Source organism: Vombatus ursinus, unplaced genomic scaffold (assembly GCF_900497805.2).
Source record: "Vombatus ursinus unplaced genomic scaffold, bare-nosed wombat genome assembly UNPS02014779.1, whole genome shotgun sequence".
NCBI lineage: Eukaryota > Metazoa > Chordata > Mammalia > Diprotodontia > Vombatidae > Vombatus > Vombatus ursinus.
This window is the reverse complement of record NW_020954557.1, coordinates 36323491-36350897: the sequence shown is the minus strand read 5'-3', so window position 1 is coordinate 36350897 and position 27407 is coordinate 36323491. Positions and strand designations below refer to the sequence as shown.

At 39.2% G+C, this 27407-nt stretch overlaps 1 protein-coding gene across 1 annotated transcript in view; it reads right to left on the bottom strand.

The window, feature by feature from the left end:
• SESTD1 (SEC14 and spectrin domain containing 1) overlaps positions 1-19606 on the bottom strand; it is a 149593-nt gene extending 129987 nt beyond the window's left edge. Inside the window, exon 1 of the mRNA XM_027865929.1 lies at positions 19524-19606. The gene's annotated coding sequence lies outside the window, so the exon portion shown is untranslated. The remainder of the gene's footprint in view (positions 1-19523) is intronic.
• Positions 19607-27407: the final 7801 nt, after the last annotated feature.

The window sequence follows — 27407 nt, the reverse complement described above, 5'->3', positions numbered from 1 at the left end:
CACTTCCAACATCACACTGAAGCACTGGATTAGAATTTAGTGGAAAATAAAAATGTTAGATTTAAAAATAAATAAAAATAAGAAATAAATAAATAAATAAAATTTTAAAAATAAAATGTTCGATTTTAAAAATAAATGAATAGAAAGTCCTGCTGTGCTGCCTCATAGTGGCATGAAGGTGAGACTGAGTTCTCAAAGGCAATGCTAGCCAACCTCAAGAACCAAGCTAGAAAGGCTTCAAGAATGGATTCAAAAACAGTTCTGTTTTTCTAATTTGGCCTTATTATGTCTGCAGAAATTCATCACCAATGGGCTGTCCACCAGGTTATGAATGTTTTTGCTTAGAGCATTTCATTAAACCATCTACTAAAGTATGGAAGGGCTGTAATAAGCAATAAAATATTAGAACCTTGAAGGATGAGAAGTAGATGATGCTTAGAGACTCAATGATATTAATATCACAAACAATTTTACCCTTCAAGTACTTTTTTTAAAACTTAGACATCCTAACAAAAAAAAAAAAAACTAAGACATCCTATTCTTTATCATAAGTACTAAGCTCCACATCAGGTTCATAGTTCCAAAAAAAATTACAAACTCTGTTCTCCCCTTTATTCCAATACTGCTGCCTTTCATTATACCTGAAATGTCCTCCCTCACAACTCTACCAGAGGAAATATTTACCCTTTAAGGACCAGCTCGAATGCTACATCATCCAATTCAGTCTTCCTGATCCCCTCAGTCAGAGATGGTCTCACCCGATTTTAAATTATAGCACATTTTCTGTACTTCCTAGGTACTTTCATACTCTTTTACTATCATTTATTTGTGTACATGTTTTGTTTCCCAATATGAGATTTAAACCTGGGAGCCACCTTTTTATTTCTTATGCCTTGCACATAAAAGCTATTCAATTAATATTTGTTTATGTTTGATGAATTGAATGTCAAGGCAAATATCAGGCAAACATCTCCTTCCCATTAAAATTTATTTGGACTTACAAATTTAAAAAAAATTCTAAATTTTTTTTTGACAAGTTCTCTCTCTATACAAGATAGAGGAAACAGGGATAAACAAATATTCCATATCAAAAAGACTCGAGAATTTTATAGAGTATAAACTCAAAAGGAATTGAGTGTGATACGGCAGCCAAAAAAAGTAAATGTGACCTCAGGCTGTATTGGGAGAAGCATAGTGTTCTGAAGGAGGGAGGTTGCAGTTCTGCCATCCTATGCCCTAGTTAGACTACATCTGGGGCATCATTTTGGGGGGGGGTAAGGCAATCGAGGTTAAATGACTTGCCCAGGGTCACACAGCTAGTAAATGTCAAGTGTTTGGTCTGAGACCGGATTTGAACTCAGGTCCCCTGACTCCAAGGCTGGACCTCTAACCATTGTGCTACCTGCTGCCCCTGATCTGGGGTGTCATTTCCAGGTCTGGATGCAACATTTGGGGAAGGACACTTATAAGTAGAAGCAAAAGAGGATGTCTAGGAAGGAGGAAGGCCTTGAGTTCATATTATATTGGGATTGGCTGAAAGACCTTGGAATATATAGTCTGAGGAAGATCAGGACAGGGGAGGGTGTGGGGAAAGGAGATATGGAAGGAAGGCCATGGGAAATAGATGTCTTAAGTATTTGAAGAGCCGTCATATGGAAGGGTTAACTCATGCTACTTGGTCTCACAAGTTAGAACTGCTGCTGTTCATCCTTCATTTTCGAAGAAGACCAATGAGGATGAAATGGACTTAAGTGAGGCAGAATTGCCACAAAGTCATCAGCCTCACTCTCTTCTCGAGTCACTGAAATTCAGTGGCAGGATAAAAGTTAAGACAACCAGCGATGGCCTGGGATTCATTGAATGACCCTGTCATCTTCAATGTCTGACCAAGGTCTAAGCACTCCACAGCACCTGCTTCAGCTGCCTTTATGTCCAGTTGGAACAAATTATTCTCATTGGTTCATTCCACTGGGGAAGTCTTCACATGCTTAGGGTAGACACAACCCCCCCCCCCAATTCACCAACAGGTTTAAAGCTTGTTGGTTATCCTCAATCTGGTTTTAGCCCATCTGCCAGGATGGTTTACCATGGTGTGGCCACTGTACATGCTACCGCTTGGGTGAAAGGTGAACACCAAAGGTGGATGTGCAGCCCTGAAAAGGGCTCAGCAAGCCCTCACACCAGAGCTGCTAGTCCTCCCTTAACACCCCACATCCCCCAAGTCAGAACTAGTACCAATAGGGTAGAGGTTTCAGAAAGGCAAATTCAGACTTGATGTAAGGGAAAAAACTTTCTAAGAATCAGAATCATCCAAATGGGCTGCTTCAGGAGGTTAGTGAGGTTAGCTTCACTAGAGCTTTTTTAAGCAAAGCTGGATGATTACATATTCAGAATGTTGCAGAAGAAATTCTTGTTCAGGTACTGGTTGGAATAGATGGCCTCCAAGGTCCTTTCTAACACTCAAAGTCTATAATTCTAAAGATTAAGACCTAAATCCAGGTTTCTGAATTCTAAAGGAAAAATGTGAACCAAAATAAAGCAGTACTTTATGAATAATGTACACTTTTGTGAAAAAATCCACAAACCTGAGGAGACACAGAGGTGGTAACCCTGTGGTAACAGACAGGAGGAGGCTCAATAAAGGCAGTTTTACAGCAGTGATCAAATCAAATTGGAAACATAGCATTCTATAGAATCTTCGATATGTTAGGATATCTGCTTCCTTTCCTGACTTTAGAACTTTTTTTTTTCTTTTTTGCCCTTGCATACCAATGTTACCGCACCTTCTGAACCTTAAGTTTTCCTCCTGCATCTGGCCCTTCCTTGTTTGTCAGCTAGTACTACCTGTTCTAACGATGGTACTATTGCTAACTGCTCCTGCCCATACTCAGATGTTCTGCGAACATTGCAGTTCATGGTTTGGAGAGTTCTCAATTATGGCTCCCGGCCTGGCCTTGGCCCTGGCCCAAGTCCTAGCCCCAGCCCTGGAAGGGTCAGAAACACAATAAAGCATCCTTTAGAAGAAAGAGGAAGTGACTGCTATTCTGCATCTGATTCTGACCAAAAGAGATGGTAGGTAAAGTGAAAAGTACAACCTTGGAAGAAAGTGACCTCGTCAACTTAAATTTTCTAACGGCCAAGGAAGGCAATAGCATAGATAATCTGACAAGTACCCTACAACTTTGGAAGAGAAAATTTTTAAAAGATCAGAGAATTTTCATCATACTGCCCATCCCTCTAAGAAATTGAGTAAAGAGGAAAATTATAACAGCAAAATCACAACTAATCCTTTTGAGGAAGAGAAGGAAGAAGCATCTAAAGACAGAGCTTCCAGAGAGTTCTCAGATGACCTCAGATTTTTAAAAGATAATGTACAAAAGAAAGAAGCAAGGGCACGTAACTGAGGGCAAAAACAAAAGTATATTCTAGTCCTACATTAATAGTGACAGGAGACTGAAACATAGAATGACTTAGGCTTACAAAAAAAATCTACAGAAAACAAAAAAGCTTTTGTAGTTAGGTTAGGGGCAAGAAAAATAACAAGGAAGCAGAGTCAGAGATTAAGATAAGCAAACTGCAACAAGGGATAGTTTAATATTACTTTTCATAAATACACATATTTTTACCATCAGAAAATTCAATTCACTTCAAAGCACAAAGGTATTTATTATGTGATAAGTCAAATCAAATGTGTTAAAGGCTCAATGCCTTGATCTGGCTCTACATCGAAGACCTCTTGTAATTCTTGAAGATCTATAATTCTATAAATGAAATATACTTACATAAAAATGGAAAACATTCTTAAGTATCCGGAATAACAATATTTTACTGTGATTTATTTGCAAATCATCATATATTAGAATCATCACATATCACAACATGCATAAGCTAGCTAGAACATTTGTGAAAAACAGAGTAGAATAAAAACCTATGTTTTACCTAAAAACAAACTAAAATGGTATTACAATCTGTAATATTTTAGATTATTACCAGAGTTATTAGAATATTCTTTGAATGGCTTTTAAAAGCTTTTCTTCTCCCAAATCATCAAATAATATCAAAGTATATCAAATGAATTTTTAAAAATTTTGTGCTATTAAACTAAGCAATAAGCCCAAAAAAGGGCCCTTCATCCTGCCTGGCAAGAAAACTGCCTAAGAACCCTGACTAGAAAGACAAGATTTTCCACTGTAGCATAGTGGGGCCACTCACCATTCCCCTACTGCTACAAGTACTTTAGTTTAGGCCAATTTGCCACTGCATCCTTAAGCCATCTATTAGAATAACACACATACACACACACACACACACATTCAAAATATTCAAAAAGATCTATGAATTCATGAGTTTAGATGTTCCACTACTGATGTAGCTTACAATTCATCCATTCCTGCCCATATTCCATGACTTCTGTCATGTTCCATAGTTTGTTCGCCACAGAGGGTCTCTACATCAATATTGCCCACATCTTAAGGTCACCAGCAGAGTACTCAAGACTCTCCACTTGTTTTTCCACACTCCTTCCACCAGACTAGCCCAACCTCTTTTTTTGCTCATACAATCCCCTGATGACATCCTTTACTCAAAGGAATTCAACAGGCATTTGCTAAGTGCCTACTATGTGTACTAGAGATACAAAACCAAAAATCAATAGTCTGTCCTAAAGGAGTTTAAGACTCCTTAGGGAAAATAACATGCATATAGATATGCAAATACTATATGCATACATTAAACACACATACATATATATATATATTAAACACAAAGTATTTGGGGTAGGGGAATGAAGTACAAATAAATAAAGGGATAAGGAAAGGCCTCATGGAGGAGATAACAACTAAGCAGAAGCTTGAATGGCGCTAGAGACTCCAGGTGGAATAGATGAGGAAGGAGAGCATTCTAGCCATAGGGAACACCCACCAAAGTCCTGTGTCTTATATTGTAGCTGACTCACTCCCACTGTGCTTTCCACTCCACTGCTCTCTCTGGGACACTGAATTTCAGTTCTCTAGAGACTGCAGTATTGCATGAGTCACAGCCATACAACACCCATAAAGATAGGTCTTTGCTTCTGGAAGAAGTTTGGAGTCATTAAAGGAGCTTTTTAATTTTCAGAAGGTAATCTAATCCACTCTCGTTTAATTTTGGGTGTAACTCATTGTTCATTTGTACTATATGACCCAGCTATGAGAGATAAACTCTATAAACTGTCCATTTAATTGTATGTCATAATCTAAGCAAGTGGTGTCAAATTCAAATAACATTTAGTACAGTGCCTGAAACTGTGTAGGCTCTTAAGAAATGTTTATTGATTATTGAGTGATAAATAGAAATATATCTCTACTGACCCACATACTGACTTAGAAAACCACAAGTTAACATTATGATGTGTTGTATTTTTATTTTGTTAAATATTTTCCAATTACATTTTAATCTGGTTCACATTCCACAGTTTTGCCAGAATGAGTTTGATACTTCCAATCTAGGTAATATACAGTCTTCTTCCCTGTGGTTTTTATTGTGTGGATGGTTGGAACAAATTCTTATACTTGGGTTTCTGAAGTGCTACAGATCATTAGAAGTAGAAAAATCTTGTTGGGATAACTAGAAACTAGTCATTAATTTTATTTGACTATAATTATACCACTAATTTTCAGGCTACAAAGTTATTTTGCAAATAAATTTTATTCAGCATTAACATGTAGTTCTTCCACTCTACAATTAATATTAAAAAAAATTTCTCTTTGTCCCTTAAAACGAACAGGGTAATATATCATTTACACTACCAACAATGCAGGAAGCTATTCAGATACACAATATCTTTTCGATAAAGAAAACATAAAACTCAAAATTCTAGTGTTTAAAACTATAAATTTTACAACCGTAGAGAAAATCTTTCCAAATGTAAAAGAAATACGGTGATCTAAGATCATGAAATCAGTTAGGAATGTAATTAAAAAGGTCAATTTAGTCCAACCCCTTCATCTTACCAATAAAAACACTGAGACTCAGGTTAAGTAACCTGCTCAATATCAAAGGAAGGTTGTAAATATCAGGAAGGGAGTCAAATCCTATAACCCTGCCATATTCAATCACAGAATCCCAGAGGCAAAAAGAATTTCAATTATCCATTCCTTTGCTTTGCTGTCGAGCCAAAACTAAAACCAAACCATCAAAGACAAGTGATCTAAAGAGATCCTAGGAAAGAAATGACATACTTTTCCTCTGTTGGCTATTTCAGTTTTTAAGGACCATCAAGCACTCCCAATTATGGTATCCTTATTTTTATTCATCTTGACCACTTTATCTGGCTCTCCTCTTATCTCTGTGTTCTTTTCTTTGTCTTCTGCACTAAAGTTACAAAGCCAAGCCTTAAACTCAAGTCTTCTGAGTCTTAAGATTAACACTACACCATTCTTTTGCTACACTCATGCCTTCTGGAAGTCAATCAATAACAATAGCAACTCAAATTTTTACAGGATTTTAAGATTTATAAATCTATATCCCTGTGATGTAGGTAATGCAAATATAACTCTCAGTTTACAGATGAGGAAACTGAGGCACAGAATAGGCTAAGAGGTTGTTGAGGTTCAAATGAGATAAATTATGTAAATTACTATATAAAGTCAGTTATCATTACTATCATCATCATTTTTCCCCTGCAAAAATGTAAAATTATGTACTATTGAAAACGGCAACACTACCCTTTCATTTCCCCATCAGGCACATAACCCTGGGTTCATTTGGTCTTGCTAATTCAGGATAGTCTGGTTTCTCTCTCCCTTTTCCTTTACCTTGTATCCATTTGGACCAAACTCATCACTTTGTTAATAATAACAGGCACTAACAGTTTATAACCCACATGGCATTGTGTTCTGGTAAATAACGAAATTATTTTCAGGGTCATGAGAAAAGTTTATCAGCAGAGACTAGGCAAAATTATAAAGTAAGCAATCTGTCTTTAGCAAACTTCTACCTATTCCAGTCATTCTCCCACTTCTGGGTACATCCTATTCATTTTCGCAAATCATTTATGAGGAACAGGCTAAGCAAAATCCCCTACAGTACTTCACAAATGCCTGCCTTAGCCAAAGTACCCTAAACTCTTCTTTGCCCTTCATCATAAAACTCTACTTCTTTAATAAATTATTTCTATTAGGTAATAGAAAAAAAAAGTTATAATCAGATTAAACCTAAGTATGCTGAGATTTAAGTCATTAAATTTAAACTTTCCTGGGTTGTACAGTATTTGTATTTTTAAAAACTGGTTAAACAAAAGTTATCCTTAACTGGAATAATGTAGGAGAGATACTTTTGAACACAGATTGCTTTTCTTTTGTGAGACAATGAAAACAACATAACCCAATTTATTCTCTACTTTGGCTTTCACCACCAGAAAATTTAGAGCTAAATTTATTGCCCAAAGTGGTGTAATCTTTTCAATTCAATTGCCTGAAAGCATCTACTACTCTCCATTTAATCCCTTATCTTGAAGTACGGTTTAGTCTGTAAATTGCACTAAGTACTTTCAGAAGTAGTAGGGGTTACAACGAACCTTAAATAAAGAAGAAAAAAAGTGAGGCTTTCCTAAGCCTTATTTTAGTTCAGTCTCCCTCATACAGTTCCCACTAAAGTGCCAACCTACTTTGCCCCTTAGTACAGCAATTACTTTTGTGCTCAGCACCAATTTGTCCCTAAGTAGAAGAGGAGAAGCCAAAGTTGTGGCAAAATTGTGAAATGTAGAATAAGCACTCAGCTGGTAGTCTAGAAATATGAGAGTCTCTCTGAGTATGGGTTACCTCATTTGTAGAATGAGGCAGTTAACAGTAGATAAACTCTAAAATGCTTTAATTCTAGTTTTACACATTTGCTTTTGAAACTTACTGATATCCTGATCCATTTTCCCTCTTTCCACTTTACCTTTTTCCATCAGGAGTTCTCTGACTGTTAGCTTTATATCATCTACAGGATCTCATCCTTTATCAACCGAAGTGGAGTGGGGTGACAAAAAGAGGATTGGCTTTGGGCTCAGAAGACCTGGGTTTGTATCTTGGTACCAATACTAAACATATACATGACATGAGGAAAATTTTGTTTCAGCAAACTGTGTATGACAGAGTAAGACATTTTATTACCACCCTTAGGGAACTTTCAATTTTCCCAGCTATCCGCATTGTATGCCTTTTACCTAATTTGGCAAAGAATTGTTTACAAAAAATTGTTACACACCTTGGATAGGTGGTATCACTACATTATCTCTATTTTGCAGATTACAAAGCTAAAGATGAGAAACTGGCAATGACTTGCCCATTGTTACACATCTGCTAAGTGTCAGAGATGGAACTAAAACTCAGACCTTTCCGAGTCCAACACACTTGCCCTGGTGCTCTATACAAGGAAAGAGAGAGATGGTGGGGACAATTTTTTTAAAAGCACCACAGACCTTCTCTTTGAGTCTATAAATATACTATGTCTAATACTAGCCCTCAACAAAAAAGCAACACCATGGACAGAAGGCTGGACTTAGAAGATCCATGACCTGAGGTTCAAACACACTTACTGGCTCTGTGGCTCTGGGCAAGTCATTGATTGGTCAACAACATGTCCCAGGCCAAGCTCACTTGGCCATTGTTTGAGCCCTGATTGGCTCAGAGTGAATATAAATATAAAGGTAAATATAAACAGAAATTTGGTCAGAAACCCTGAGGATCTTTCCCTCCCAGATTGATTTTTTTTTTTTTTTGACTAGGTAAAGATGCCATTCTCGGCCTAGTTTCTTACCTAGCCTTAATCACCAAACAGGTATTGCCTCAGTCAAACTGAGACATGTTAAAGACCTTAGCTTAAAAAGGCCCACTGGGAGCAGCTAAGTGGCTTAGTGGATAGAGCACCGGCCCTGGATTCAGGGGGACCTGAGTTCAAATCCGACCTCAGACACATAACACTTATGAGTTGTGTGACCCTGGGCAAGTCACTTAACTCTATTGCCTAGCCAAAAAAAAAAAAAAGGTCCACTGCATCCAGGGCCTTCTCCAGTTGTCCTGATCTACATCTTGCCACTGGACTGAGCTGGCTGTGGAGGAGCATCATGGTCCTCTTGAAGAATGATGGACAAAACAGCAACAACCCTGGGCAAGTCATAACCTCTCAGCCTGTGTTTCTTCATCTGTAAAGTGTGAATAAAAATAGTACCTATCTCCCAGGGTTGCTGTGAACAGTCAACGAAGTAACATTTCTAAAGCACTCTGTAAACCTCAAAGCACTATATAAATGCTAACTATTATTATTATTAAATGTAAATGTACTTTAGTCTCTTTTCAGGGACCTGGTCAAAAGAAACAGGATCATGCTTGTGCTGGTCTTCTCCCCTTCTGGCCCTAGTTCCTTAACTCTACCTAATCCCTCCCCTCAATTTCTGAATCTAAACGAAGTCTTTTAAGGTCAGGGGATCTAGATTCAGCTTCACTATTAGCCTCTCCTCTGTGCCATTACCTCATACGTAGGACTTCATTCCAAAAGAGTAGGGCTGGGGGGTGGGAGGTGGGGAATGCCCTGTACAATGATCTTGTTTCACTCTTAAAGCACAAAGTCCACAGAGAGTTTTATATTATGGACCATAGTTGCTGCTGCCTCAAACCCTCAGGAGGGAGCTTGGGTCTGGAGGCAGGGGATAGGGGACAGAAGACAAAGAGCTACTCAAGGGGGAAGGGAAAGGAGGAGAACGAAAAGAAAAGGCTAGGGGTTAGAAGCAAAAGTGTAGAGGGTAGTAGGGCTGTAAGTAGAGCAAAGGAAAAGGGTGAGGAGAAATCACTCAATCAAGGTGCAATCATCAAGTGCTTACCTAGGGGACAGGGGACAAAAGAAAAAAATGAAATAATCCTCAGATTATTGTGGGAAGTGGGAGAAACAACTGCTGGAGAATATGTTGCTATGAGGTTAACACCCACAACTACACCAGAGATCCCAAAGCTATCTCTCCTTTAGTTTTTTAGGCCTTTGTGATTTCTTCACCCTTATATAGAGATTTCCATTCTCTGGCCTCTTGCTAACTAATTTTCTTCACTCTTGCTGGGCTAGCTTCTCCCTAACTGAGTTAGTTCAGCCCTCTAGCAAAGGCCCACCTACAGTGGCTCTTTAAGGCCTGGGCCTCCACTCCATGCCTTTACTCCAGATCAGCTCCCCACCAGCTCTCAGGTAAGCTTCTCCTACCCCCCATACCTCCCTACCCTGCCTCATGCACCCCACACTGGCCAAACAAAGTTAACAGCCACAATAAGAACCAAGAGAATGAATCACTCAGTAAGTGATCCAATCACTTGATCTACCTCAGGTCCAACAGGCCACTGGCTGGCTCCACTTGGCTCCCTGTGGGGACAGGGACCTCTCTCTACATATATGTCAAAGATGATCATAGAACAATAGATCTGGAGCTACATGAGACCTCAAAGAACATCTTTTTCATTTTACAAATGAGGAAACAAGGCCCTGTGAGGTTAAATAACATGCCCAAGGTCACACAGGTAATGTAACATGGCATCACGATTAAAGAAAAAGTGCAGTGCAGTATAGAATACTGGACTTGGAGTCAGGAGAAACCTGGACTTGAATCTTACTCTAGAAACTTAGTAGCTATGTAGCTATGGACAAGTCCCTTAACTTCTCTGAGCACTAGGTTCCTCATTTGAAAAATGGGGATAATGGTCCTTATCTCACAAAATGGTTATAGGGATCAAATGAGATAATATACATAAAGCACCATAAAAATCTAAGTTATTATTATCAGTTTATGGAAACACAAGAAAAAAACTGTCAGTACTTTTGCTAATTATAGATACTAGAGAACAAACTGAGAAAAGGAAAGATAAAAAGCTGAATTTGCTGTGCAAAAGTAATATTAATTATAGTCATTTTTGTAAACTGCATTCCACAGTGCCTAACTTCAACCTAGAACAATAATGATCAAGTATATCTAAGGACTATAAACTTAGAATATGATTATCTAGTCCAACCACCTAATTTTACAGATAAAGAAACTGAGCTGGGGCAGCTAGGTGGTGCATTAGATAGAGCTCTGGCCTTGGAGTCAGGAGGACCTGAATTCATATCTGGTCTCAGACACTTGACACTTACTAGCTGCATGACCCTGGGCAAGTCACTTAACCCCAACTGCCTCACCAAAAAAAAAAAAAAAAAGAAAAAAGAAAATGGAAAAGAAACTGAGCTCCAGAGAATTTAAGTTAACTTACCTAAAGTCACACAGATGACCCAAGCATGGTTGGTATCTGAACCAAGGCCTTCTGACTCCACATATACTCCATATACACTTCTAACTCCACTACACTATGATGACCCTTCATTAAATAGGTAAGTTTAATTTTGTGTTCAGTTTTCATTAATTACAATAGTAAACTCCATGCACGTTCTGAGTCTCCAATATGTTGTTCATTTAGCATGGTTGTCTGCCAACAACTTTAAAAAATTACACTAACAGCCTCCCAGATTATAGTGGGCTTTGATTATCAAATTAAGGATTTTGTATTTTATCCAAAAAACAATAGGGAGCTATTGATGATTTTTTAGTATGAAGGTGACATGGACAGATCTGTTTTAACAATATCAATATGGCAGTTTTGCGGAGGACTAATTAAGAGAGGGGACAAGAGTAGAAGCAGAAAGACTAATTGGGAGGCTATGGCAACAGTCCAAATGAAAATTGGTGAGGGCCTAAAGTAGGATGGAAGAGAGAAGGGAAGAGATTAGGGAGACATTAGTGGTAGAATCAATAAAACTTGGCAAATAATTGTGGGTTGAGGGTGGGAAAAAGTCAAGAATAGAAACTTGGGTGACTGGAAAGACGGTCATGATGTCAACATATATGGAGAGGTTGACAGAAAGGATGGGTTTTGGAAAACAGTGCAATTCTGCTTTGGATATGTTGAGTTTGAAATGTCTAGCCTAGCAGGCAGTTTGTATTTTGTAACTGGAAGTGAGGAAAGAGATTAGGGCTAGATATATAAAGTTATCTGCAAAGATAAGAATATCTAGAGACAGGATAAAGACCTGGACAAAGTCTTAGGATAGGTCCATACTTAGTGGTCAGGAGGGAGGAGGCTGTTCTTCTTACACTCAAGGTTCCTTTCAGACTGGCCTACTTGTTGTTTCCCATACACTGTCATTTCATCTCCCACGTCTATACCCTTGGACAGGCCATCCCTCCAAGCCTAGAATGGTCTCCTTCCATACCTCCCCTTCTTGGAACCTCTACTACCTGGAGATAAGTGTCATGTCCTATACGTCTTTCTTGATGTTTCCAGTTGTTGGGTGTTCTCTACTTCTCAAAAATAAAAACAAATGAACAGAAAGCACACAACAAAAGGGCTTTTTATTCTGTACATCTTTTGTAATTATGTATCTATGTACATCCCTTTCCCTTCCCCATCAGTAGAAAGTACTTACCTTGAAGTTAGAAATTGTTTCCTTTTTGCTTTTAGATCCACAGTAACAAGCATATCTCTAGCATATGGTAGCTGTTCAATAAAAGCTTTTCAAATAGAATTCACTGCATTTAAGAAGTGAAGGACTTAGCATCCTACTTCTGAAAGGGGATAACACCTCTTCCTGGTTTCCCTGCTTATCTTGCTTGCTTCCCTGGTCTTATATGGTACCAAGGAAAAGAAAAAGAACACTGGATTTGGCCCTGGGCCCAAATCCCACTTCTGTCAGTTACTACATCTGTGATCTTGAGCAAGTCACTTATCTTCTACTGTCCTCAGTTAACTCATCTGCAAAATGAGCAGGTTGGTCTAGATGGCCTTCCAACTCTAAATCTATGACCCTATCTTATTATATCTGTTTGCTAAAACATTTTTCATCTCATCACAATTCAAAGGCCTACAACAATGATTTTCTACTGAATAGTATCAAATCTATTATTCAAGGTCCACCTCCACTATTTCCCCCCCACTTCAGGTTCTCTCTCATCACCTCAATTTCACCAATATCTTATCTTTTAGCCCTAATCTTCAGAGATACAAAGAACATGAATTGGAAGTAGAAAGGACTAAAGAATATGAGCAGAAGCAAGGATGCAAAATTTAGCAAGTCACTTGTAGAAAAACTGAGGAGCTTAGAGCCAGTGTAGAAGAACCATATTAGGAAGTAAAGACAGATCCGTTTGGAAAGGTAGAAGGAACTAAATAAATGCCAGGCTGAGTTGTTTGGATTAATGTGATAGGCCAAGAGAATCTCTTTAGGTTCATAAGCAGAGAAATATGACTGAAGCAAAATGTGAAGACAATTATTCACATGGCTAGTTGTGAGTGAAGAAAAATTAAAACCAAAATATACTGGTAGAGAGATATATATGTAAGGGCCACTATTATATTGTGGGCTCCCAAAACTGAAAATAATAACTTTGATATAAGGCAGCTAGGTGGTGAAGCAGTGACTCAGGTCAATAAGTCCTGAGTTCAAATCTAGCCTCAGACATTTACTAGATGTGTGACTCTAAGCAAGTCACTTAATCTCATTTGCCTCAGTTTCCTCATCTGTAAAATAGGGAGTCAGACAGGACTGAACAACAACAACTTTGATATGAACTACATAGGAATATCTATATAGCATCTAAGCACTATAAATACTTAGGATAGAAAGCTAGAAGGCTGAAAAAGAATTATAAATAACACCAAAATGATAAGCCCTGGGTAGTAGGAAATTGGCTGATAACATTAACGGCGAATTTCTAGTTAAATAAATCCATCTGGCCACCTTTACCTCACCTTACACTTGTGAAGCTCATTTTTAAAACCCAATTATAGGGTTTTACAGGTATTTTCATTCAATTTCATTTCATTAGATTTGACCTAATGTTCTAACTGGTCATTTTTTGATATCCTGATTCTGTCACCTAACGTTGTTAGCAATCTGTCCCAGCTTGGTACTATCTACAAATTACATAAACATGTCACCTATGTCTTTATGGTAAACAACACAAGGCCAAAGACAGATTGATTCCTGGGAGCTGCATTAGAGAACTCCTTCCAAATTACTACTGAACTATTCATTAATAATTATTCTTTGGATCTGGCCATTCAATCAACTCTGAAGCCACCTAATCATACTATCTAGTCTCTATATCTTGTCCATACAAAATGGAAATGTTACCTTCAATTCAACAAATAGCTATTAAGTGCCTGATATTACCAAAGTAATGTGCTAGTCCCTGAGTAGACAGTGAAAAATGATATAGTTCCTGTATTCACCAAGTTTATAGGCTACTGTTTCAGAAATTGTGATAGCCAAAAAATGTAACATTTAATGGCCAACCTTCTGGTGGTGAGCATTTTTGAACCTAGTGAGGCTGGTAGACAGATGAGAGTCACTGGAAGCTTTTAAAATTAAACAAGACCTGACAAGACTTGTGCTCAAATATTTAACATTTAAAAAATCATCTCTACTATAGCACATGGCATCTATGGACTTAGTCTACACTGTATTAATTTGCAAGCTGTACTATATTTTAAAATACGCTTTTATTGTTGCTGCTTTTATATACACTGTGTATGTAGGTATGCTTTCTAAGGTTCAACCACAGCTTCTTTCAGATCCCTCAGTAAGACCTATTAAGTTACTCCACATAGAGACACTAGATGAATGTTAAGGACTAAATTCAAGTATTAAAAACTATAGAGTGTGATACATCTCTCACTATAATTTATCTACCACGAAAATACTAATTCCTACAACATATAGACTGAAATCAAAATGAAGCTTTAGTAGACACTCCTAAGTCAGTGATCCTTAACTTGGAGTCTACAGAACCCCAAGGGGTCCACAGATAAATTTCAAGGGGTCCATAAACTCGGATGGGGGAAATTTCACATCTTTATTTTTACTAACCTCTAGCTAAAATTTAACATTTCCTTCAATTATTTAAAAATATGATTCTGAGAAGATGTGCATAGGCTTCACCAAATTGTCAAAGAGGCATACTATGAAAAATAACAAAAAGGTTAAGAACCTCTGCTCTAGACTTTCTAGGCTATGACTCAACAGCAATTTCATTTTTAGGGTTTCACTACTATCTTATGCATAAGACATCCAAAGGCATGGAATCAATATTACTGGACCTTCCATAAAAACCAAAATGAAGCTTTATAAAACAATTACTGTTACAACTCTTGTCAGAAGAAGAATATATGTAAATCCTTGGAGAACATAATCAATATCTCTTTACTAACCAACTGGCAAAAGCAAGTTCATTTTTTTATGACCCTGCAGGTCCTGCATAAAACAATAAATTGTAATAAAGATTTTTTTCCCCAGGCTTTTACAGGATTCTGCAGACTCTGCAAATGGCTCGCTGCAGGAAAACCGTACCTTTCAGCTGTCTACCAATGGTAGACAAAACCTCTGCCAAACCAAACTTGTATTTTATTTCATGGTTACTATCTTCCTCCTCCTCCTTTTTTTTTTATTTTTTAAAACCAGGCCATTAGAACAGGCAACCAAGGCTGTTTAGACAAAAATCAAAAGAGATTACAATAGAATATTTTTGAACCCCAAATTATTGTACTTGTGGAATGGCAATAGGACACAAAAACAATGTCTTATCAAACTAACATAAAACAAGTAAAGGGAACCAATTAAGTAAACAAGTATCACAGTGCCAGAAACTATATACATAATGCAAATGTCCAGCAGTTATTAAACCCACTTAAATTGAATTAAATCTGGCCTGCAAAACTTAAATTGACCTTTCACATTCACCAATGCCCAATGCTTTCTTTCTTGGCCCTTCTTCCTATTTGCTACATTCTAGAGTAACAGAATATAATTATCTGCCTTTAGTCAATAGAGTCATTCTCAAGAAGCAGATACCCATGATCATCTAAAAAAGTAAAAAACACTATGTGTGTGTGTGTGTGTGTGTGTGTGTATTTGGTTTCTTTTTCCCTCCCAAAATCTGATATTCTTCTGGGGCATCTTGATTTCCTTTAAGCTCTCAACAAATGAGACCATCTTATATTTTTGTAATTGTTTGAATTTGTGATCAAAAGATTCTAATTAATGACTTTCAAAATGAGGATTTTACTTTATAGAAAATGCTGGGACCCTGACTTTTTCAAAGTCTATGTACCAGTGCCTCAAAAAGCATTCTATTCTCAGTAGATTACAAGTTCTATGAGGGCAGTAGCTGTTTTTAATTTTTATGACCACATCACCAAAATAGAACTCATGTTACATGAGTACCTTACATACACTAGGCACTTATTTGGGATTGGATTAGATTCTAGATTTTATACTTCATGTATTCACAAGAATAGAAGCTAGATGGGGGCAGCTAGGTGGTTCAGTGAATAGAGCACCAGCCCTGGAGTCAAGATGACCTGAGTTCAAATCCAGTTTTAGACTAGACACTTGACACTTACTAGCTGTGTGACCTTGGTCAAGTCACTTAACCCCAATTGCCTCACCCAAAAAAAAAAAAAAACAGAAAAGAAACTAGGTGATATTCATTACATACTAAATGAAAAAAAATATTTTGTCCATGATTATTAAATGAACTACTTTTTTGTTTGAAATATGGTGCCAAAAAAAAAAAAAAAACCTAAGGGTTCCTAACAGCAGCATTAAAAAAATATATATATATTTTAACAGGAAAAGATCAGGGTTTTTTTCTTTTTTTTCCCTAGAATGTGAAAATGCAAAGTTTCATGATGTCAGTGAGCAGAAGAAAATGAGGCTTTAAATTCAAGGAAAAGAGACCTAGGCTCTGACCTGTGCCCTTCATCTAAATTCTATACGCCTATTGCTTCCTATGTAGAACCTGCCCAGAACTTCTCTTTGGGTTATCATGAAGACTCTTGCACACAGTAGATACCTGAATAGTTGTGGATCTTAATAAATACTATAGGACCACAGGACCAAAAGATTATAGATATAAGTCTGGAAAAGTACCTTGGAGGACATCTAGCCCAACCTCCTCAATGTGCAAATAAGGAAATTAAACAGGGAGGCTAAGTACCTTGCCAGAGTCCACACAGCTATTAAAAGTGTCAGAGGCAGGATTTGAACTCAGGTCTTCCTGACTCCTGCTATAAAAATGAAAGTTATTATTAATAAAAATAAAAACACTCAGTCTTAAGCTAATACTGAAGTAAAAAGTAAACTGTTCTAAGTTGGGTTTATTTTTTGATTTAAATGTTTTTAAAGTCTCTTTGTTAGCTTAAAGTCAGTGGAAAAGTGATAAAGAAGATGCTCACTTCAAGGAGTCCCTTAATGTTTGTGAAAGATGAATTGGGAATTGTGAGTGACATTTTAGTGGTTCATCTGAACATGAGTCATTTAATTATCAGACATCTATGAAATAAGAATAGTTATTGACAATACCACAAACTTAAGTACAAAGAACACTGGTTTTGGAGCAGAGTTAAATCTTTCTAGTCCTAAATTCTAGTATTTAATACCAGTGCAGCTTTGGGCAAGGTTAGTAAGTGGAGAGAACACCAGTACTGGAATCAGAAGATATGGATTCCAATACAGACTGCAAGTTTACCATACCTTAGGCTAGGTCACCCCACCTCTCTGGACCTCAGTTTCTTTTTAATTTATAAAATTAGGTCAGAGTAAATATTATCTCTAATGTTCCTTCTAGTAATAAGTCATACAAACTTTAGATGCTCCTTCATAAGCCTCCTCTAAGCTCTTCTGACTTTTTTTTCACTTACCCTGAGATGTCTCCCATTACTTCTAGATCCTGGTTGTTAAGTAGACCAGGTTCAAAATATGTCACAACAATTAATTAATCTTCCAGTCTGTGCTTTTACAGGTATTTGTCTTAAGGTTAATTTTAGTCTGAAAAATGATTGCATAAACATGTTTACAGCATAAACATATGCTGCAAAATTCTTTCCTGGTATTCTGGGCACAAAAAGAAAATACTGTAATGTTGAGTAACTGTGTAACCATGTGCTTGCCACTTCCTTTGGGATTTTTGTATTTAGTCACAGGGCAAAAACATTTACCAGCTTTGATCCACTTCAGGTTTCCTGGTTCCAGAACAATGAAGTATTTTACTGGGGGCTTTGGGAGGTGGGAAGGAGGTAACAGGAGTATATGTTCCTTTCATTTTGTATTGTTCCATACAAAAATGGTTTGCAAAGGCAACTAGGTGTAAGAGTTTTTCTTAGTGTGTTTTCCTTTAAAAAAAAAAAAGGCATGTTCGTCAAAAAAAAAAAAAATATTTTCAACATAAATGAAATTCCAGGATGTCAATTTTAAGGTGAGACCTTAATAGCTGCCACTTAACAATATGATTTGGTAATGAAAAAGAAAATCTAAGAAAGTAAGTGACCTGTCAAATTCAAACCGCAGTCACAGAGTAGCTAGAAAGCACATCAACCTGATGGAGACTGTATGGGGGGAAAACAAAAAGAACACCAAAGCACCAATGCTATTGTGACTTAAATGGGGCCAGTCTTAAACAGGACCAATAAACCTACACATTAGAAAGCAAAAGAAAAATAATTAATAATTATATCTCCTAAAATATATAGAATATGTATATACCCTAAAATATTTTGGGTATATTCAATTTCACCATATGCCTATATGGATATAGACAGATAGAAATATGTGATATATATCTAGACAGATGTAAATATATAGATATATATCCTAAAATACTTTGAGTATATGCAATTTCTCTCTCTTCATAAACGGATATCTATATGGATATCTCTATGTAGATAAAAAAAAGGATATAGACAGATTTAGATACAGACATATATTTACAATACATATATACACACCCTAAAATACTTTGGGTGTATACATGCGATGCATATACCCCAAGTATTTAAGATATCTACATCCTACCAGCTAGCTAGCTCTGAATTTGGCTCTCCAGTCTGTCTTTTAAACACACACACCCAAACCGTGCTCCCCACGCAGGACACCACCATCTTCTTCCTTTTGTGGCCGTCCACAGCCTGCTGGACCTTCGCCCGGCGCAGGCCCGGGGCGCAGCGGCTTGGAGCCGGTGTCCGGCACAAACCCCCAGCCTGGGCAGGTCCGGCAAGCGGCAACACAAAGGAAAAGGAAAGCCCGGGGCTGGCACGGAGGGGAACCGCCGCGGATCCGGCCGAGGGCGGGAGGGAGGGAGGCAGCGGGCGCCAACGTCCAGACCTGTTACTCCCTTTCCCCCTCTTCGGATTGGAAATTTTAAACTGCCTTTTCCCCAAAAAAAACCCTTTCCGGTTCTCTCCGTTTGAAAATAGGGCGCGTTGGGCGCGCGGGGTCCGGGGCTGAGGAGGGGGCTGCCGGTGCTTTGTCTGCGGTGGGGCCGGGCCGGTGCTCCCGGGCTGCTCCTCCGCGAGCCCGCTGGGGCGACCCCCGGCCCCAGCTCGGCGGCGCGTCCTCCCCCCTCCGCAGCGGGCCTCGGGGCCTGCACGCGCAGGGGCCGGGGCCGGGGCCCGGGCCGCCCCGCGCCGCGCCGCGCCGGGCGGGGGGCGCACACTCACCTGGGCGCCTGCGGTGGCGAGCGGCTGCGGAGCGCTGCGCTGAAGGACGCGGGGAAGGGAGGGAAGGAGGCGGGCGGGCCCAGGCGGGCGGCGGCGGTGGCGGCGGCGGCTCCAGTCACTGCAGGCAGTCGCTGTCCCAGCCCCTCCGTGCGTCAGGCGGGGGGCGGCGGCGGCGGCCCAGTGACCCACTTCACACCCCGCCCGCGCGCCCTCCCCTCCCCTCCCCCACGGCGGCACGCGAGCGCGCGCGGCCCCCGCCCCCCACACTCCGACCGGGACCCGAACCTGCACCCTGCAGGGCGCCGAGCAGCCGGCCCCTCCCCCTTCTCCTGTGTGGCCCCGGAGATCTCGGGAGGGGCCGCAGGGCCCTTGTCTACCCTGGGGCCCTCGCTACCCCGAAACCCTACAAACTACCACGAATTTAGCTCTTCCTCCCTGCCCCCGCCCGGGATTGTGTGTGGGGACCTTGGACAAGTCACCTCAGGGTCCTCATCTGTAAAAAAGATGGGGAGGGGGCCTCCCAAGTGCTTTCCATCTCTAAATCTGGTAGAGGCTACTTCTCCTTCTAAAGCCCTTTGATTATGGTCCCTTGTCTGGTCCCCACTGCCAGGTGCGTGGGGCCACAAGTTCTTCTGAGAGTGGTAGGCACTTTTAGCCCCCGAACCTTCGTGGGTGAGCCCAAGGAGTAGGTGAGAGCAATAGATAGCTCTGATGAACGGGATTGTTAGGGATGGAGAAGAAAGGCCTCTTCAACCCCTTCATTTCAGGGATGTGGAAACTGAGGCCCATAAAGGGATAATAATGGTAGAGGAGAATTTAAGGGAGAGGAATGAGGGTGGGAGAGTCTTGATTTCAGTGCTTTGCTTTCTCTTCTGGGGGTACAGCCAAATCCTATCTACCAAGACATGGTGGATTCTCTACTATACACTGGAAAACTATTGTAACTCCAGGAGGGCAGAGACAACCTATCTTACCCAGTTCGTTTGAATGCCCCAATATCTACTCCAGAGCTACCTCTCTGCTCTTCCTTCCACCCCCATCATTACTGACCTTGTTCCATTTTCTTACATTAAAGCCCAGTACATTCCCTTTCTCCATGAATAAGTTGTTTTTATCCCATTCCATTAGATATTTTCATAAACAACCTAACTGCCATTTTAATTTCCTTATCCTCGCCCATCAGTACTACTGATCTCCCAATCCCATTCCCCTTCCTTATTCTTTTCCCAATCCCCATTCTCTCCTTCCTTATCCACACCAGGCTACAAATAATATCTTGTTCAGCTCCCTGGCCCTCACTTGAGGTACTTCAACCCACTTAGGAAACTACCCTCATCACTAAAACCACCTCAGCCTTCAAGGAATTCTGTTAGCTGCTGGTTCCTTCCCTTTACTGGGGTCCCCCAACATCTGTCCCTCCAAAATCTTCCCATCTTGCCATCTCCAACGGCCTTTCAGACATCTTGAGTTGGAAGCCCAGTAGATGTTAAAACAAAACACATCTGTCCCCCTAAAACCTACTGCCCCAAATTCCCTATTACAGTCAAGGGCAACACTGTCCCCTCAATCCCCCAGGCTTGCAGCCTACATATCATCCTCAACTCCTAGCTCTCACTCTCCCATATCCAAACTATCACCAATCTATCAATTTCACTTCTTGAAATATCTCTCTCTTCTCTCATCTAACACAGAGACCACCATGGTACAGGCTCTCATCACCTCATGTATGGACTATTACAATAGTCTGTTGGTGGGTCTGTCTGCCTCAAGCCTCTACCCCCCCCCCCGAATCCATCCTTCATTCAAAGTAATTTCCTAAAGCACAGGTTTGGCCATGTTCCCCCCCCCCAACCCCCATTCCATAAACTCCAGTGACTGCCCATCGCCTCCAGGATCAAATACAAAATCGTTCAGACCTTCATAACCTATCCCCCTCCAGCCTTTCCAGTCTTCTTATACTTTAGTCCCTTCCACTATTCCATCCACTGACAAGGATGTTCTTGCTGATCAATGAAGAAAACAATTCATCTCTCAGCTCCCCAATTATATTGTGAGCCTCTTGAAGGCATTTTTCCCTCTTTTTTGTACCCCCAGCACTTAGCAAGTGCGCATAGTAGGTGCCTAATAAATGTTGACTGATTGATTGATTCCAGGAACATCTAGCCATTTATTTTGAGCTCAGCTAGGCCTCCAGGACGAAGTCTTTTAGATGTGCAAGAAGTGAATGTGGCTGAAGAGTTGTCAGAATCAATGGGGGGATGTGGTATATAAAGAAGAGAATGATTTTCACAAGGCCCTGGGACCAGGTTTATGAGGCCTGCACAACCACTACTCCTCCTTCCCCGACCTGGATTCCCAGGGCAATTTGTGAACCTTGTACATGACCCGTAGTGCCTGTAATGACTTCCCTTCTTTTCTGTCTGTTTGATATTCTACTTAGCATTCAAGCTGGTGCCACTGCCTCCAGGAAATCTACTTGACCTAACCAGTCAGGGTTCTGTAGCACTTTGCTCTCATCATGTTTCATTTAATATTACTGTTATTTGTATATGATTCCTCTCACTCTATTTGACTGTGACCTACAAAAGGGCTAAGCATAGGGGTCCTATTTATCTTTGTATTCCCCACACTAGCCTAATATAATGTTCCATACCAGTGGTGTCAAAACTAAATAGAAACAAATGTTGACTTAGAAAACCACAAATTAACATCATCTATGTTGTTTATTTTGTTAATTTTTCAATTACACTTTTGTTTTATATATATATTTAATTTTCTAAAATTATTTTTAAATTTTGTTTTATTTTTAATTTATGGAATAAAACAAGCACTTCCATGACATAGTACAATAAAAAAAGATGCTTGTACATGAAACTGCAAATCTACTATGCACAACCTGCTATTCCTTTCAAATATACAACATTATAATGTAAATATCTTTTTTCCTTTTTTTCTTCCCTCCCCCAGATGACTACCATTAGACACAAATAGGTGTGTGTGTGTGTGTGTATATATATATATGTATATATATATACACACATACATGTGTGTGTATGTATGTGTATACATATATATAATTATCCAATTATATTTTTATCTGGGTTTGGCTGAATTCTGAAAATTTGCGGTTACTTTTAACAAATGGCAGTCAAAAATTCAGCAACATAATATATCAATACGCACTTCAGCATTTAATTTTATAATATCATACATAAGATCTTCCATATCCCAATTGTCAACTAACTTTGAGTAAATTAGAAAGCATTTCTATCTCAAACTCATTCTCCTCTATTACTACACTCAAAAACCCCAAAGATCAGGTTTTGAGGCAGTGGTGACAGATAACACCTAGATTTCCCCAGTCACCAATCCTGGAACCCCCTCAAAGGAGGGACCAACTTCCATATATATCAGAGATGGTATTTTCCTGTCCTGAAAGAGAAAGGTGGGAAGTCATCTAAATCTAGGGAAATGCTACACTGTTCATCACCCCAAACTAGAGGCAGATTTGGAATCCTGCACCATCCCACTCCTATCTCCAGTTGGTTGTAAAAAAAAATCACCTAATAAATCTTTGTATGACACACATTTTGTGGGTGGGTTTCTTCCTTTCTCACTTTTCTAGTACAGACTCTTTTGTTGTTGTTCAGTCATGTCCAACTTTCTGTGACCCCATTTGAGGTTCTCTTGGCAAAGATACTGGAGTGGTTTGCCATTTCTTTCTCCAGCTCATTTTACAGATGAGGAAACTGAGGCAAACAGGGTTAAGTGACTTGTCCAAGGTCACATTGCTAGTAAATGTCTGAGGCCATATTTGAACTCAGGAAGATGAATTTTTCTGACTCTGGGACTGACACTCTATCCACTATGTCACCTAACTGCCCCAGTATAGTTTCTGAATTACCATGTAATCATTCATTTAGAAGGGCATTTGTCACCAAATTAAATAATTGAAATAGCAGGAGAAAATGAGTAAATATTCTTTTTTTATTTTAAATTCCTTTATTTCAGAAAGTTTTCATTCTAGTTGCATCAATCAGTAATCCTAATTTAAGCACCTGAGTTCAAACTCTGAGCTCTGATACTTAATGCCACTGTATGACTTTGGACAAATTTCTTCACTTCTCTTGGCCTCAATTTCTTTACCTGTAAAATAAAGTCTTTAGACTATATGAACTAGAAGGTCTCTTCTAGCTATAAATCTATGAACCTATGTATGACTCCCTTATCCCAATTCAGGAAGATATTTAATATAATAATATATTTATATAGTGTTTTCCATGATCTCATTTGATCTTCTGAACCACTCTGTAAAGTTTATATTATTATTCTCATTTTATCATTCTATGAGAAAGAGCACAGCCCCAGAAAGCTAAAGGTGAGGAGGGTAGAATGGAAGAGGGGAAGCGAATCTGTGGGAAAGGATTCAGGAAGATCTGAAAGATAGGAAAGTCTGACTAGGCTAGGGAAAAGGCAGCACAAAGATACACTAAAAACTAGTTTCCAATATACTTGTAAGTAGGATACTATTAATGGACAGACTTCTGTTAACATGACCATTTTTCCCCTTTTTTCATTTTAGCCCAAGAATGTTTTCCTTTTACTGTACAGTAATAAACTCTTTTAAAAGAAAAGCTTGTTAATGGTTGGGAGCTCTTTACATGAGGGAGGGGGAATGGAACAAAAAAACAAACAAAGATGTAATGCTTTTTCAGTGGTGGAGATGAGGAACCAAAAAAATAGAGGGAAAATGTTGTTAACTCTAATCATGAAAGAGGCACCTGTAAGCATAAATCTGGGCTTGTTGGTGAAAAAAAATAAAGGGATTATAGTGTTCATTCCACTGTGCCACACATTTAATGTTCCCCTCTGAACTACCTAACATTCTTTGTTTATCATAAGACTTCTGTACTACCTGACATTCTTTACTTATCATTATCCACAGACCAGTGGCAGAATTATGAATATTTTACATAACATACTGATACTTACTCTTATCCACTAAGTCCAAAACAAATTATCCAATTCCTTAAATAAAGGATAACTGTGTTATGGCAGAACACTGAACTGGAAGGCAGACGACTTGTATTCTAGTTCCATTTCTGCTATTAATTAGCTACAATTAAAAATTCTCTAGGCAACGGGTTCTTAACCTTTGGTCAATGGACAGATTTCAAGGAGTCCATGAACTTGGATGAGAAAAAAAAATTACATCTCATTTTCACTAACTTCTAACTGAAATTTAGTGTTTTCTTCAATAACGGGCAACAAACTTTTATTTTGAGAAGGGATCCATAGAATCCACTAGTCTGTCAAAGGAATCTATCACCCAAAAATATTAAGAACCCTGTATTATTAAAATAAAGGTAAACATGATAGCCTGGAAATAACTTGAAAATCCTACGATATAATATCCTTATTCCAGAAAATTAAAAACATTGGCCTAAACAGGTGTATATGTGTATGTATGTTGTCCAGAATGCAATGGGATGACCTTGGCTTCTTCAAACCTGACCAAGCCCTAAGCTGGTCCCAGCTCCCTTTTCAGTGACCTTCATGGCCATTGGAACAAATTGTTTTCATCTGCCCAATGTGCAGGGGAAATCTTCACATGCTTGGGGTAGCCATCCCCCTAACTCATCAACAAGTTTAAGGCCTGTCCATGTGTGTATGTATGTATGTATGTGATGTATAATATATGTGGGTATGTTAGCCAAGGGGTGTGTGTGTGTGTGTGTGTGCGTGTGCGTGTGTGTGTGTGTGTGTGTGTGTGTGTGTGTGTGTAGTGGGGGATAGGGAGGGGGAAAGGGGACCACAGGACACCCTGGCCCTGGATTCAGACAAAGTAGGTCTTCTTCTGAGAAATTGCTGCAGAAATCACCTGCTGGTCAATTTGCTCCTGACCTCTCAAACTCACAAGGTTACTGACTGGTTGGAACGGTGGAAAACATAAAATTTAAGAAGTAACAAGGACGTGGTAGGAGCAATATCCTAAGGCTCTATCTCATAAAGGCTAGATGCTTTTTTCTCCCTTAAAATACATTGAAATCTTCCTTTAGACTGAATTAACTCAGGAGACTAAAAGCTTGGGCTATTGTAACTTTTTAGTGCCCTGAGTGCAAAATCAGGGTATGGACCATAATAGGCAACATGGGGCAGGGGGGAGGAACTTGCACCAAACTGAATCAATGCTGTATTCATGCTGAATAGTCTCTTCCTGCTTTGTATATCTTCCCCTGATATGGCTAAGTAAGCTTTCATTTGTTTATTGTCAGATGCTCTATGAATGTCTCATGTCTGGACTGAGTCAGTCCTCACCTATTCCACGGGATACTAAGATCTGGTAATACTCATTCAGGCAAGGGGATGGGGAAGGGTAGGTGAAGTACAAGAAATAACTGCAATGTTTGTATGTGTCCCAAAAAAGAGCCTACCTCAAAAGAAACTGGAAGTCATTTCTACTCACTCCTTACATTCAATCCACTGAGTGGACAGCTCTTCCTGACTCAGTCTCCATTTATCTATGACACAGCCACCAGTAACAGGAACACAAAAAGGTTCTAAAAAAACACTAAAAAATCTACTGGCAGCTCATGTCCTCTAGTAAAGGGGCCAGGACACGTATCCATCTCTATAGAGCTGAGACATGAATGCCTAGGTCTATATGAGGTGCCTCAATTATCAGAGATGTGGGTTCTCTTGATGACCCTGTTATTTAGAGAAAAGAGGCAAAAAATATGAAAGGAAAGAGGTGAAAAAGACAAGCTTCACCCTGAAGGGGCAAATACACGTGCATATCTATATGTATACAAACAAGTACATATGCATGCACCATCATGGAGGATGAGTCTCTAGCTACTAAAGAATTGCATGGTTTGGACTAGACTGTTGTTCAGGTTTATTTAAAAGGAAGAGTACAATATGTTTTTCCACTTTGAAGAGAAGCTTGTCTTTCCCCACCTCTTTTCTTTTATATTTTACATTTTGTCCTCTTTTCTAGTTATAACCAAGCTGATAAATAGATATGGGCAGGTAGGTGGTGCAATGGATAGAACACCAGGCCTAGAGTCAGGAAGATGTGAGTTCAAATGTGACCTCAGATACTTAGCTAGCTGTGTGACCTTGGACAAGTCATTTAATTAGCTCTTCTTGCTTCATTTGCAAAATGAGCTGGAGAAGGAAACGGCAAACCACTCCAGTATCTTTGCTAAAATAAAAAACCCTGAATGGGGTCATGAAGAGTTAGACAGGACTGAAAAAACTGAACAACAACGATAAATAGAACCTTTTATTGTTTAGCTCTATGAGAAATGTGTCTTATTGGTCTTCTCAAAAAACAACACCATAGGGTGTGTGCACTAGGAATCCCCTAATGCCAGGCCAGGGTAGCAACAGCAACAGCACTTTCAGCCTGGTGTCAGTGCTAAGATGCCCTCATGCAAAAACTGCACCAATTCTCCATGTCAGCTTGCTAGCTGCCTATTTTCAAGTAAGCCTCTCTCTCCTTCCTACGTTAAAATGACTTCTGTGCTATCATTTGAATATATACAAAATCTGTAATATTACTAAAATAGTAAATATTCTCTCATTGACTTGGTGACCCCACCCCAGCTTTCACTGAGAAAGAGCTCTCTTCTCCCCTGTTGGATTTGACTACCCTTTTTCCGCACATACACAGGCACGTAAATTCATAGAAAATGACCATATAGTCTTTTTCCCCCCTTACTAGTATTTTATGTTTTTTCAATTACATGTAAAGATAATTTTCAACATTCATTTTTGTAAGATTTTGAGTTCCAAATTTTTTACCTTCTCTCCCCAAGACAGCAAGGAATCTGATATAGGTTATATAAGTATAATCATGTTAAACATATTTCCACATTA